The sequence below is a fragment of the Monodon monoceros genome, unplaced genomic scaffold (genome assembly GCF_005190385.1).
Source record: "Monodon monoceros isolate NGI ecotype Baffin Bay Population unplaced genomic scaffold, NGI_Narwhal_1 Super_Scaffold_12, whole genome shotgun sequence".
NCBI classification, from domain to species: Eukaryota; Metazoa; Chordata; class Mammalia; order Artiodactyla; family Monodontidae; genus Monodon; species Monodon monoceros.
Window position 1 is genome coordinate 1610633 of NW_021703768.1, and position 12847 is coordinate 1623479.

The following is a 12847-nucleotide window of genomic DNA, read 5'->3' on the forward strand; positions in this document are numbered from 1 at the left end:
CGCCCAGCATCACGGGGCCACGCAGAGCCCTGACCCCAGAGCCTCCCACCCACTCGCTTGGCTACACACAGGCAGGCACCCCGGGGCCTTGAGCAACAGTGTACGGGGCCCCCACCGACCACCGACTCAGACTCCTGGGAATCTGGGGGGCTCACCGGACAGGATGAGAGAGGCGGTGCCCCTGCCCCCGCCCGGCTGAGGAGGGAGCAGGTGCACAGTGGCCTCAGAACAGGGGTCGCAGCAGCATGAGAATCCCCTGCCCTGGGCCGTCCCCGGGCTGCATGTTCTCCCACCTCCTGTATGTAGACACCATTCAGGGAGGCGCTCGGGAGACTGGAGGCCTCGCCCTAGGTGCCCCCCATGCCCTACCCCGGCCAAGCTGCACTGGGGAGACAAGAGACCCTCTGTGACCGTCAGGCAACAGGAGCCCCGGATCTCCCCGTGCTCCTGGTCACTGGGGTCTCTCCCTGTGCTGAGTCACAGGCCTGCCCCCCACGATCACCCAACTGCCCAGCAGGACACCAGACACCCAGATGGCCGGGCCCCCTGCGGCAGGGGCTTCCCCGACTCCCTCTGGCCACTGGGTGGCTGGGTGTCACGGGGCTCGGCGGGTGCGTGGGGCCCGGGGCCCGGCCTCTGTGTCCGCCCAGCCAGCTCCAGGCCCTGCGTGGCCTCCGGCCGTGGGGACTTGCTTACCGTGGCCGGGGGCAGGGGCAGCGGGGGAGGCGGGAGAGAGAAGGCTCTGTGTCGACCCTTCCGATCGCTGAACGGAAAGCAGGTCGTGCCCGGCGCCCCCCACTCAGTGGCCTCCCACAGCCCCCCAGGCTCCTGGCCGCCTCCAGCTCGGGCCTGGCCCGGGGTCTCTCTACTCTTTCTCCCGCCCCTGCTCCCTGACCCGCGTCTCAGCGCTCAGATGTGCACCCAGCTTCCCCGGAGTAGGGGGCCGACAGGAGGGGCCTGGCCCCGGGTTGGCCCTGAAGGTCGGGGGGCGGGTCGAGCTGCTTCCCAGCTCCCTGGGCGATTTACGGGACTGAGCTGAGTGGATGCCCAGTGCGGGGATGGTCTTTCATCCTCCCCCCTCCCCACCCATCCGCTGCTCGCAGTAGCACGCGGAGCAGCCAGTTATCACTCCGTTTCCCATGTCTGCGGGCGCGACCCTGCCCCAGGCAGTCAGGGGTCAGCACGTGAGGACTGAGCCCCCTTTTTAGGGGAGGAGAGAAGCCCAGCAGCCCGGGGTGCCCCCCGTGGGGAGCCCTTGATGGAGGTCCCATCGCTGGGCTCCACGCCGAGGCCTGGGATGAGAGGCCGGGTGAGGCAAAGGGAAGCACAGCTGGGAGGGGCTCTTGTGCCTGTTCTCAGCCCCACAAAACGTGTGGGCTCTTCTGAGTCCTCATCGAGGCCGGAAGGAGGGACTTGGGGAGCAGAGACAGACTTGGAGGCTGGGGCCCACTGGCAGCAAGGAGAAAGAGCCCCGAGGGGCCTGGGGACATTGGGAGGGAAGGCCCCGGATGGAGCCACCTGTGCTTGCCTGAGGGCATCGAGCCAGGTGACCCGTGGCAGAGGGAGGCCCTCCGGCAGCAGGGACTCAGTGTTTAAGGTGCGTCCCAGCTTGGGATGTCTAGGACCCCGGGAAACCCAGGAAAGCAGAGGTCAGTCCAGCTCAACAGCGCAGCACCGCTCGTAGGCCCTACTGTGTGCCCTGAGCGTGACAGGGCCCGCCCTCGGGGGCGACGTAATTCTAAGTTCCCGGGGGCTGGCTGGGGCTCCGAGGTGCTGAGGACGGACTGGACACAGGGGACTGAGTCGCGTCGAGGCCCCCAGCTTCCCCAGTATCCGCCAGCTGCCGGTCGCAGGCTACACGTCCCCCGCCCAGCCCTGCTCTGAGGGGTTCTAGGACTGGTGGCCAAGGGCACCCTTGTCTGGCGCCAGGGTCCCCACCCCCAGCCCGGCGAGAGAATCCTGGCTTTGGGCTCAAGGCCCTTGTGGTGCCGATGAAGGCGATGATCCCCTGTTAACAGCTGGCCCAGCACGGGCCCACCTCCTCGCCTGCATCCTGGCTGTTCCACCAGGAACTCACCCGCAGGGCAAGCACTGGGTGGGCACGGGGCGGAGGTCAGAGTTCAGCGCCCAGAGTTAGCCAGAACGATGGAATTTGTGGTTATTTCCTAACAGTCTTGCGCAAGCAGGAAGCAACTGGAAAGAGGTGGTGACAGCTTCAAACCCGTTTCAGTTTCTTGGTTGATTCCAAGTTTTGGAGGCTTGCGGTCGCGCTGGCCCTGCCTCTGCTGCTGGCCTGGAGGAGAGACGGGGCTGGCGGGGCGAGTGGCCAAGGTCCCTGCGGGAACTAGAGCCAGGATCCCACTGAGGGGTCAAGGCAGCGACAGCAGAGTGCTAAACCAAGCGTGTGGCCCAGGAATCGGGGACTAAGTGCAGAGGGTGGGGGGCCCTGGAAAACACCAAGGGCGCCTGTTCCCACGTGCGTGTTTGTGAGCACGCGTGTGAACGTGTGTGTGTGTTTGTACAGGTGTGTGCACATACGTGTGTGCATGTGAGCACCTGGGGGGAGGAGGGAGGAGGGCCTGCCCCACAATCCCCTTCTGCCTTCCGGCCCCGAGCTCACCCGGACCTTCAGGGGGACATGGTGAGGGCCTCCGCATGGGGCCCTGCAGGACCCGCCCCCCCCCGCCCCCCCAGCCAGTCTCCTGAAGAAAGGCGATGTGGGCCCCTATGTGGCTTATTGAGTGCACGCAGGGCACTGGCCAGCAGGCGGGCCTGGGGCCCGGGAAACCGACTTGACGGCACGGAAGCAGGTGGCATCCTGACCAAAGGACCGTGAGGAGGCCCCTGGAGCAGGCTGACGGGAGGCTACGTGTGGAACCCCTTTCACCAGGGCAGCTGGTCCAGCCCCATCGAGAGGCAGCCTGAGCTGAGGCCACCCAGCTCCTGCCAGCGGCTCCCAGGGCGCGGGCTGACTGGACCCCCAGAGCCGGGAAGGGCGACTCAGACAACAAGCAGGGCTGTGGCCGCCTGGCCAGGCTGCGTCCTGCTTGGCCACAACCCCACAGCCCTCAGGGAGAAAAAGCATGCATCCCCACTCCTCGGAACTGGCCTGGGGAGCTTCACCCTGGAGTCACGTGACCTGGGCCCCTCGGTAGCTGGCCAGGGACATCAGGCGTCCAGGCAGGCGGCAGGGCTTCCTTCCTTCGAGGAAACCGGGGGTGGGCCTGGGCCCATGGAGGAGAGAGGTGGTGACTGGGGAGTGCGCAGAAGACCCTCACTTCTATGTCTCCTCTGATGGGGGCCTTTTGGGAGCCGGGGGTCCTGGGGCTCCTCCCACCAGGGTCTCCCTCTCTGGCCGGACGTCCTGAGCTCAGGTCATGGGTCCACTCTGAGCCAGCTCTACCGCCGGGACTGCAGGAGACGCTCTTTCCCTCGGGACAGCCCGGCCCTGTGGCGCTACTGCTGGCTGGAGCTGTGGGCACACATGCAGGATGACACGATGCCTGTCACTCAGGCACCCCAGCCCCGGGCTCGCCCTTGCCCTGCAGCACATACTCGGCCGGGCCTCTGGTGCTATGAGTCAGTTTCTAGAAGCAGGTGAGCCTGAAAGGGCGACCCCACTGCCCTCCCATCCTGCCGAGGCCGCCAGTTCGGGGGAGAGGAGAGCCAACGGCCCGGTGGGCCCTGCTGGACCTCCAGGTGCTCCAGTGGTGGACAACGGGCATGGGGACACCACTGGGTGGCCACTGTCCACACCAGCTGTAAAGCAGCCAGCTCCAATGGGCAAAGATTCTCCAAGGATAAACACTGTTCAATTAAATAAGAAGAGAAAATGTAGGTTTTTTTTTTTTGTTACTACATAGAAATGTTCAACTTCTGTAAATCAGAAAAAAAAATACAAAAACCAAGTCTAATGTGGCACATATATACAATGGAATATTACTCAGCCATAGAAAGAAATGAAATTGAGCTATTTGTAATGAGGTAGATGGACCTAGAGTCTGTCATACAGAGTGAAGTAAGTCAGAAAGAGAAAAATAAATATGCTAACACGTATATATGGAATCTAAAAAAAAAAAAAAAAGGTTCCAAAGAACCTAGGGGCAGGAGAGGAATAAAGATGCAGACATAGAGAATAGACTTGAGGACTCTGGGAGGGGGAAGGGTAAGCTGGGATGAAGTGAGAGAGTGGCATGGACACATATACACTACCAAACGTAAGGTAGATAGCTAGTGGGAAGCAGCCGCATAGCACAGGGAGATCAGCTCGGTGCTTTGCGACCACCTAGAGGGGTGGGATAGGGAGGGTGGGAGGGAGATGCAAGAGGGATGAGACAGGGGGATATACGTATATGTATAGCTGATTCTCTTTGTTATAAAGCAGAAACTAACTCACCATTGTAAAGCAATTCGATTCCAATAAAGATGTTAAAAAACAAACAAACATAAAAACCAAGTCTAAGAGCAAACTGGGTGAATGTTTGCAACAAAATGATGGGGCAAACATATCCTTCACATACAAAAAGCTCTTACCCATCAATAAAAATAATACCATAATAGCAATAGAAATGTAACGGTAGACATTAATACAGAGGCCAACCTTGATCACAGCCAAAGAAAGAAATATTGAAACAAAAATAAAACTTCGTTTTCCAGTTTATCATGGTTTTGGAATGTGATGGGCTTGCCTATAGGTTGCCGATGGAAGTGTAAACTGGTGAGGGCTTTTGAAAAGCAATGTGCCTCTAGACATCACAAGTAAGAGCGGTTCCATACCTCTGCCAGGCAGTTCAGGGGACAGTTAGAACAGAGACAATGATTTGTGACAGAGGCCAGGTGTGACGGTGTCACCTGTAATCATGACAGGAGGGAACCGGTGATACATGTCCTATGGTTGTGCCATGGAGCGTCAGGTAGAAATGTAAATTGTGCTTTTTAAAGACTATTCAGGTGTACAAGAAAGTGACCATGAAACAGTTTTCGGTAAAATGAGCAGAAACAAAACCCTGGATAATGAAGAGGTTATCTCAGGGAGGTGGCATTGTGGACGGTTTTATTTCCTTCTTCATATTTAATTTCTACATTTTCTAAATTATCTATAATGATCAGCCAGAACTTTTATAATGAGAAAAGGTAAGGAACTTTTCTTTTCACAAAAAACCAATTCTCATAAAAGTGGATAATGTATATTGGGATTATTATGAAGCTTTTCGATCCACACGGGCAGATCTCAAAAACCGCAGGTGTTGCTGCCAATGTGCTGGCCCTTGGGCACTGCCGGGACCCTGGGTGGCTCTGGGCCCCTGCTCCTGCCTGGCTCCCCGGGGGACCGGCCATCCCACATTGGAAAACCCTTCACCCTCCCCTTCACGGCCACCTGGCTTGAATGGAAATACCCATCTCTGCCCAGCTCTGCTGATTCAAATGCACTGGGTATCCGCGGTGGGAAGCGTACCTCCATGTGGTCCTCTCCTCTCCCTCGAGTTACATGTGTCATCCTTTCTGGAGGAAAACATTCAGTGTGGCTCTATTTGCAATAACTTGAGTCAGTCCCACTCGGCAGTGACAACAGAGGAGATCGGAGGTCTGAGGGTCAGAGACCGAGAACTCGCCGCGCTCGCCGGGCCTCCTGCTTCGGGCCGGAGGCGCTTTCAGGACCCAGCGGGTGAGGGTGCTTATTGGCAGAGGGCTCTGCTGATCCTGGTCCGGCCCGAGTTCCCTAAATGAATGATCCAGGCACCTGGAGCCGCCACAGGACCATAAGCAGGAAGGAGGCTCCCGGGCCGCTTCCCCGGGAAGGTCCTGGCTGGCTGCGGCAGAGCGGGGCCCCCGCAAGCTCGCGGCCAGCTGGTGGCTGCCACCCAACCAAGTGCTTCTGCCCAGGAAGGCGCCAGGCCCTCCGTCCTGCGTCCTGTGGGGTGGCCCGTCCTGGGGGTCCTTACGGGACTGCTAAGCACGTCACAGCACACAGACCCAAGCCTTTACTAACATGGTCAGACGGAAAGCATTTTCATTTAGCAAAGAGGACGCCCAACAGAAGCCTGGCCTGAGGGGCGCTTCCTCCCAGGCTGAGCTCCCGTGGCCCCCGTCTGCCCCTCGAGGCTCTGGTGAGCTTCCTGCATGCCTGTGCTCGGGCCTCCCTCGGGGCGCGGGGTGTCTGGGCCAGCACTGCCCTCCGCCAGCTGCGTGTGGGCCCCTGTCCGTGGACGTGGGTCCTGGCGGGGGGTCCCAGGGCGGCCACCCCTCCCCCCAGCACCCAGGCGAAGGCTCGGGGTAGGCGTAGGGCCCACAAACTGTGCTCCCCAGAAGTCGATGCAGGTTTTCAAGATCGGCCACTAAACACACTGGGGGGGAGGGCGTCCCCACGATGGACCCCAGCAGCCACGAAACCCCACGCACCACCCCCTCCCCCGGCCTCTGCACTCGGCACGATGGGGAAAGAAGCCCCAAAGGAACGCAGGCGTGTGACCCCGAGCCCCGCGGCGTGGGAGGTGGGGACCCCTTGGGGGCCTCGGGTGGGAAGGAACGTCCCAGATCCTGAGCTGGGGTAGGGCCGCTGTGCACACGGGCCCACCCCCATCAGCCGAGCCCCTCACAGCAGTCGACGGTGGCCACGGGCAGGGCATCCTGGGAACACAGGGCCCCCAGGGCTATGACGCATTTCAGAGCAGGAAATCCCCCAGCCAAGCTGAAAGTGGTCTGGATCCGGCCTCCTCATTGCCTGCAGCTCTTCGCAACGGAAACTCTCCCCGTTACCCGCCCGCGGATGTGCTGGGTGAGGGACGTGGGGAGGACAGCGGCCGAGCAACGCCCCTCGGGCTCACCCCACCTCCATACACGTCTCCTCGTCTTAGAGACACGCCTGGGTCCTGATGCGATCGTGCCGATGCAGATTTATGACTAGAGACGCGGCTTCGGCACAGCCCTGCCCTTTGAAAGTGCTGAGAACTGATTTCTACGAACAGTGGAACTGTCCCAAAGGCGCCATGCCTGGAAGGGGGCTCAGGACGGGGGCAAGGTTGCCTCTGAGTGAGCATGAGCTGGTCTCAGCTTCTGGTCCGCCCCGGTTCTCCACCGGCAGAGGACAGGACACTGCAAGTGTCCCCGCCCAGACCGCCCATCCGCGGGGGGCCAGGATGCTCAGAGGGGCTGAGCTCAGCAGAGGGGAAGGGGCCTCGGAGGCACGGGGGGCCCAGGCAGCGCGCCCGCCCTGACAGTGGATGGCGTCCCACAAATGGGCTGTGGTGAGGACACACCAGTCTGCGCCACGTGAGGGGGCCACACGCAAACCACACTGGTCTGAGACTTGCGGGAAGAACAGATGGCAACCCTGCAGGGGTTGCATCATAGCGAAAGCACCAACACAAGCACGATGCCCACCGAACCAGTGGACGACAAGGAGAGGCCGCCCCAGAGAAGGTCCAGGACAGGGACGGTGGCCAAGCACACCCCTGCTGACCGGGGTAACAAAGAGGGCGTGGCCGCATTGCACTGTGAACGGTCACAGCGGCTCCAGGCCTGAGTCTCAAAAACGCGTAAGCTGGGCTTCCCTGGTGGCGCAGTGGTTGAGAGTCCGCCTGCCGATGCAGGGGACGCGGGTTCGTGCCCCGGTCCGGGAAGATCCCACATGCCGCGGAGCGGCTGGGCCCGTGAGCCATGGCCGCTGAGCCTGCGCGTCCGGAGCCTGTGCTCCGCAGCGGGAGAGGCCACAGCAGTGAGAGACCCGCGTACCGCAAAAAAAACAAAAAAGAACGCGCAAGCCAGCGGCTCTGCTGGGCCCTGGAGCTGGTGGCGCATCCTGTAGGGACCCCAGCTAGGCTTGGCCCCACCTGGGAGGGACAGTCAGAGAGGGGAAGGATCCAGCAGGCGCCAGGGGCTGGGAGCCACGGCATCCCAGGGCCATCTTTGGGTGGGGATTGCTGGCAGGGTGGGGGACTGGGGTCTGGTGGAGGGTGGGCGTGAGAGGTCTGGGTTCAGCTCGGGGTGCTCGTGCCCCGTCCCCCAGGGATCCGGCCCCTCCCCTGGCGCCAGCACATGTGAGCTCTCTCTGGGGCCCGGGGCGGAATCTGTGAGCTGGCTCTGGGTCAGAGCTCCACCCCTCGACCGCTATCAAGGCTTCTTGTCTGCGTCCGTCTTTAAATGCGGGGCACTTTTCCGTGGCGGTGGTGTCTGGGCTGTGGCAGGCGCTCCATTCAGCTGTGCGTGGTGGCACTGGTCAGACTCCCAGCGCTGTTGCCAAGTGTGCGCTCAGCCTGAGATCCTAAGTGTGCGTCAGCGAAGAGCCATCTGCAGGTTCTTAACTTGGAGGCTCCTCCTGAGAACTAAAGCGATTGCTACATCAGTGTGAGCAGAGAACTTGCCTTTCCTGCATCCGTGCCCTCCAGCTGGGTGGTGCCAAGGTCAGCGGGCAGGTGGCCTTTCTCGGGAGCCCAGACTTGGCCGGGAGCCCGCTGCAGCCTGCAGGACTGGGAGCCCGGCTGGGGGACGGCACGGGGTGTGGGGCTCCGCGGGGAGCCCGAAGATGGATGGAAGGCAGCCGAACCAGCTTCCGCTGAAGGGCCTGGTGGCCTGGGGCCTGGACGGTGGGCGCGGCCTCGGCCCCCGGGGCCTCGTGGGCTTGGTCAGTGATCTGGCCAGGACTCACCCTTTGGTGGGGAGGCTGAGGAAGCAATGCCATCGGGACAGGGGCGGGCACAGTTAGAAGATAGAATTTTCAGTGTTTTTTATGGAGAAAAGGGCCTCCGAAGGCCAAAGTGCCCGGTCTGGGCTGCTGAGCCCAAGAGCTGGATGGACGCCCGCATTTTCCAAGCCGGCGCTGCAGACCCTCCTTCCTGAGCTCAAGCGGTGAGTGCACCCCGAAATCTGGGAGCAAGGGCTCCCCTCACCTCCCAGCCCCCCTGAGCCTGGGGGCTTGCCGGACCCTCAGGACACCCTTGGCCCTGTGTGGATGACAAGGGACACGCACAGGACCCACCCGCCTGGGAGGCGCCCGTGGGCACTGACAGCCCGGCCAGGAAGCTGAGCTGAGGAGGACTGCGGGCCCTTCCTGCCCTTCAAGGCACCCAGATGCCACCCCGAGCCCAGGGAGCGGGCAGAGCGGGGCTCATGTCCCTCCTGCGGCAGGGGGAGGGCGCTGCGTGCCCCGTAGGGACGCGGCCACAGCCTTGCCTGGTTGGGAAGCACAGTGTCCCGGGCCGGAGGGCCTTTCCGGCATCTCTGAGGTCAGCGCCCCCAGACAGGGGACCTAGGTGAGAAGGGAGCCTGTGCTCATCCCTGGAGTCGGCAGACGTGTGGTCTGAGGCTCAGGAAGGACCACGTGGAGTTGGGCGGAGTAGCTTTTACAGGTGGGAACAGGAGCCCTGGGGGCCTTTCCGAGGAGCAGGTGGGGGTCGCCAGCAGAGGTGATGGTGGCACCAGACAGCGAGTGACCAGGACGCAGGAGACACGAGCAAAGCACAGCCTGTGGCCGGGCCCCGCCCATCCTAGCTGCTGCCTGGGCCTCGCCGGGAAGGGTCTGCTGGGACCTGGGCCTGAGGGCAAAGGGGGCCTTGAGCCCCGTCTGCTGTCTGCTCTTCCGTCAACGATCTGCCTGTCCAGCTGAGGGCACTGCGGTAGCAAGGGGGGTGGGGGGACAGTGGTCATTCTCTGGAAACTTCAACCCACGCCCTGTTTATGCACCCACTGTGGACCACCTGGGAGCCTTGCTGGGTGAGGCTGGGAAGCCATGGGCCACTCTCCACCCAGAACAGGACCAAGTGGAGGACACAGGACATTGCAAACAGACAGCACTTCTGCCTGGCCGAGCCACAGATGATTCAGGATTTTATAGACGGTGCGTGGGGCACCGCATTGCCTATGTCCTGGCCGGGACCCACACTCAGCCGGGGCTCTGTGAGGTGACGGCTGTGGTCCGTGTCAGTCCTGCCCCTCCCCCTTCCACCATCACCCTCCCCGCACCAAGCACAGGAGTGGACGTTCAGCAGGCTGACGGCCACTGCACACAGGCCCTTTCTTGGGACCTTTCCAGCCAGAGCTGGTGGGACCGTCCTTGCTTCTTCCCCAGTTTGGGGTGTGAGTGGGGCTGCTGGAGCTGCCGTGGCCGTGTCTACACGCACCGGGGGAGCCCAGAGTCTTCGGGCAGAGAGACGCCCCAGAGTGTCCTGGTGGCTGAGTCCCCTGTCCCGTGCCCAGGCAAGCCCCACCTCTGCTCGTCCGTGGCTCTGGTTCGTGACTCTCTTTGGGGTTCAGAGAGTCTGAGTTGAGTTTCTTGCAGTCGAGAATTCCCGGCACCAATAAGCTTGAGGGACTTCCCAGGATGACCAGCTGTGCCCTGCCCCTGGCTGCAGCCACGTGGGCAGAAGGTCAAAAATTAAGACTCAGAGAAATTGGAGGTATGCCACCAAAAGCACGATCAACAAAAGATGAAATGGATACATTGGAAATATCAAAATTAAAAGGACACCATTAAGAAAGTGAAAAGACAACCCACAGGATGGAAAAAAATATTTGCAGATCCTATATCTGACAAAGAACTTGCAACCACAATATGTAAAGAACTTGTACAACTCAACGATAAAAAGGACAAAGATTTAATAGATATTTCTCCAAGGAAGATATGCAAATGGAAAAGAAGCACGCGAAAAGGTGCTGACAGCGCCACTCATCAGGGAAACGCAAACCAAAACCATGTGAGACACCACGTCACACCCACCAGGACAGCCAGGACCAAACGTCACAGGACGGCAAGGGCACGGAGCCTCCCACACGGCCGGCGGGCTGTGAGGCGGGAGTCCACATTGAGAACACCTGGGGCTCAGTGGGGTCGTTCCTCTCGACGCGAAACAGAGGCCCCACGTGACCCAGGTGCAAACCCAAGAGAACTGGAAAGCTGTCCACAGGCTTGTGCATGAACACCCACAGCCGCCTGAGAGAAGAAACAAGCCAGGTGTCCACCAGCAGACGAACAGACCAACAAAACGGGGTCCGTCCACACCACGGAATGCCCTCAGGCGCGAAGAGGAATGAAGCACTGACAAGCTACAACATGGATGAACCCTGGACATGTTATGCTGAGTGAAGGAAGCCAGAAACAAGGCTGCACGTCACGGGATTCCCTTCACACGAAATGTCCAAAACAGGGCAATCCATGGAGGACGAACACAGGTCGTGCGGCTCCCTGGGGGTGGTGGGAAGACGGTGGGTAGTGGACTTGCTCTCTGAGGAGGGCAAAGATGTTCTGAAGTTGCCAACGATGGTTGCGCACATCTATGAAAATACTAAGATTCATGAGTTGTACACGTCACGTGGGTGGATTGTGGGGCATGTGAGCTAGATCTCAATACAGCTCAAGGACGAATTTAAAGAAAACAGTCACCAGCGAGCCCAGGTCAGGGTGGAACAGGCGTGGGGTTTCTGCTTTACGGTCCCACTGCCTCACGCCGTGTGACAAGGTGGCCGTGAGGACAGACACCAGGCAGCCCCAGCCTCATGCCACCCGCCTTCCCAGGACCCTCGCTCTCCCTCTGGGCCTTCTCCAGACCTTGTGACATCTGCACGGAACAAGAACCAGAGCCTCTGCCAGAAAGAATGAGGCTCAGTGATCTCTGCCAACACACCTGGCTGGGCTCCCAGCCAGCACCCCTCCGTGGAGTACGGGGAGTCCCGCTTTGCAGCCGCTGCACCAGTGAGCATGCAGGTGTCATGCACAGCCCCATCCAGGAGCGGATCTGCACACGGCGTCGCACGCCTACCCCTGAGCTGCCGCCTCACGTGGACATAAACACGATGCCTTTGGAAAGGCTGTAATCCCCAAGTGGTCACTTTGCACAATAGCATCATCATTATTGTTGTCACAAAAACATTAACAAGACACATGAAACCACAAGATGACGAGCCATTATATTCTCAGTTGGGGTCAAAGGCGGTATGGATGGTGGAGACAGAGAGGGAGGGCTGGGAAGAGCCTGGAGCGCTGCTGAGAGAGGCTCTGACCCCGGCCTGGAGCTGGGTGCCCCGTGGAAGGCGGCCGTCACCAGAGTCAGAGCCTGGGCCGCCTGCAGGTCCGGCGGAGACCTGTCCCCCGGGGCTGGGGACGTCTGCTTGCATGGAGTGGCCCACTCTGCGGCCGGGCCTTTAGAAGGGACGAAGGGAACGGCTCAAGGGCCAGGCTGCCCACAGCACTGTTCACGCCCGTGTTCACAGCCCCCGGGTGCAGCTTGGCTCCAGGCTGAGGGTCGGCCTGGGTCACAGGAGCAGCTCTCCAGTTCAGCCTCCCACCCTGTTGCTGACCAGCTGTGCGCCTGCGGGAACCACGGGGCCCCGTGGGCCGCTGTAAAATGGGGCGATGCCAGCACCAGAAACCACACAGCCTGAAACCTGGACCAGATGGTGTGTGTGAACTGCCCCTGGGCTGCCTGGACAGTAGCTCGTCAATGCGTGTTATGCGGGGGCTGAGCGCTGGGGGGCCAGGCAGCGGGGCGGGCTGCAGCGGTGAGCTGGGGAGGCCCAGCTCCGTTGAGGGGGTGGCCTCAGCCACCCACGGCAGCCCACCTCCAGGGCTTGGTGCCGGCCCTGGGCTATGTGGGGTCACCACACCACCACAGACTGGGGATACGGCGGTGACACAGAGTGACGGGCACCTGCTGAGCTGAGGCCGCTGCAGGAGGTTCAGGTGCTTGGCGGGTGTTCGGGGGGTTCAGCTGAATGGAAGGGAGAGGCAAGCGGGGGCTCAAGCAGGAGGTGAGGCAGGGCAGTCTCCGGAGGCAAGCGGGTAGGGGCCGACGCAGGGCAGGCGCTGCAGGGAAAGAGCAGGGAGAGCACCCAGGGGCTGGGCGATGCGGAGGGGGCC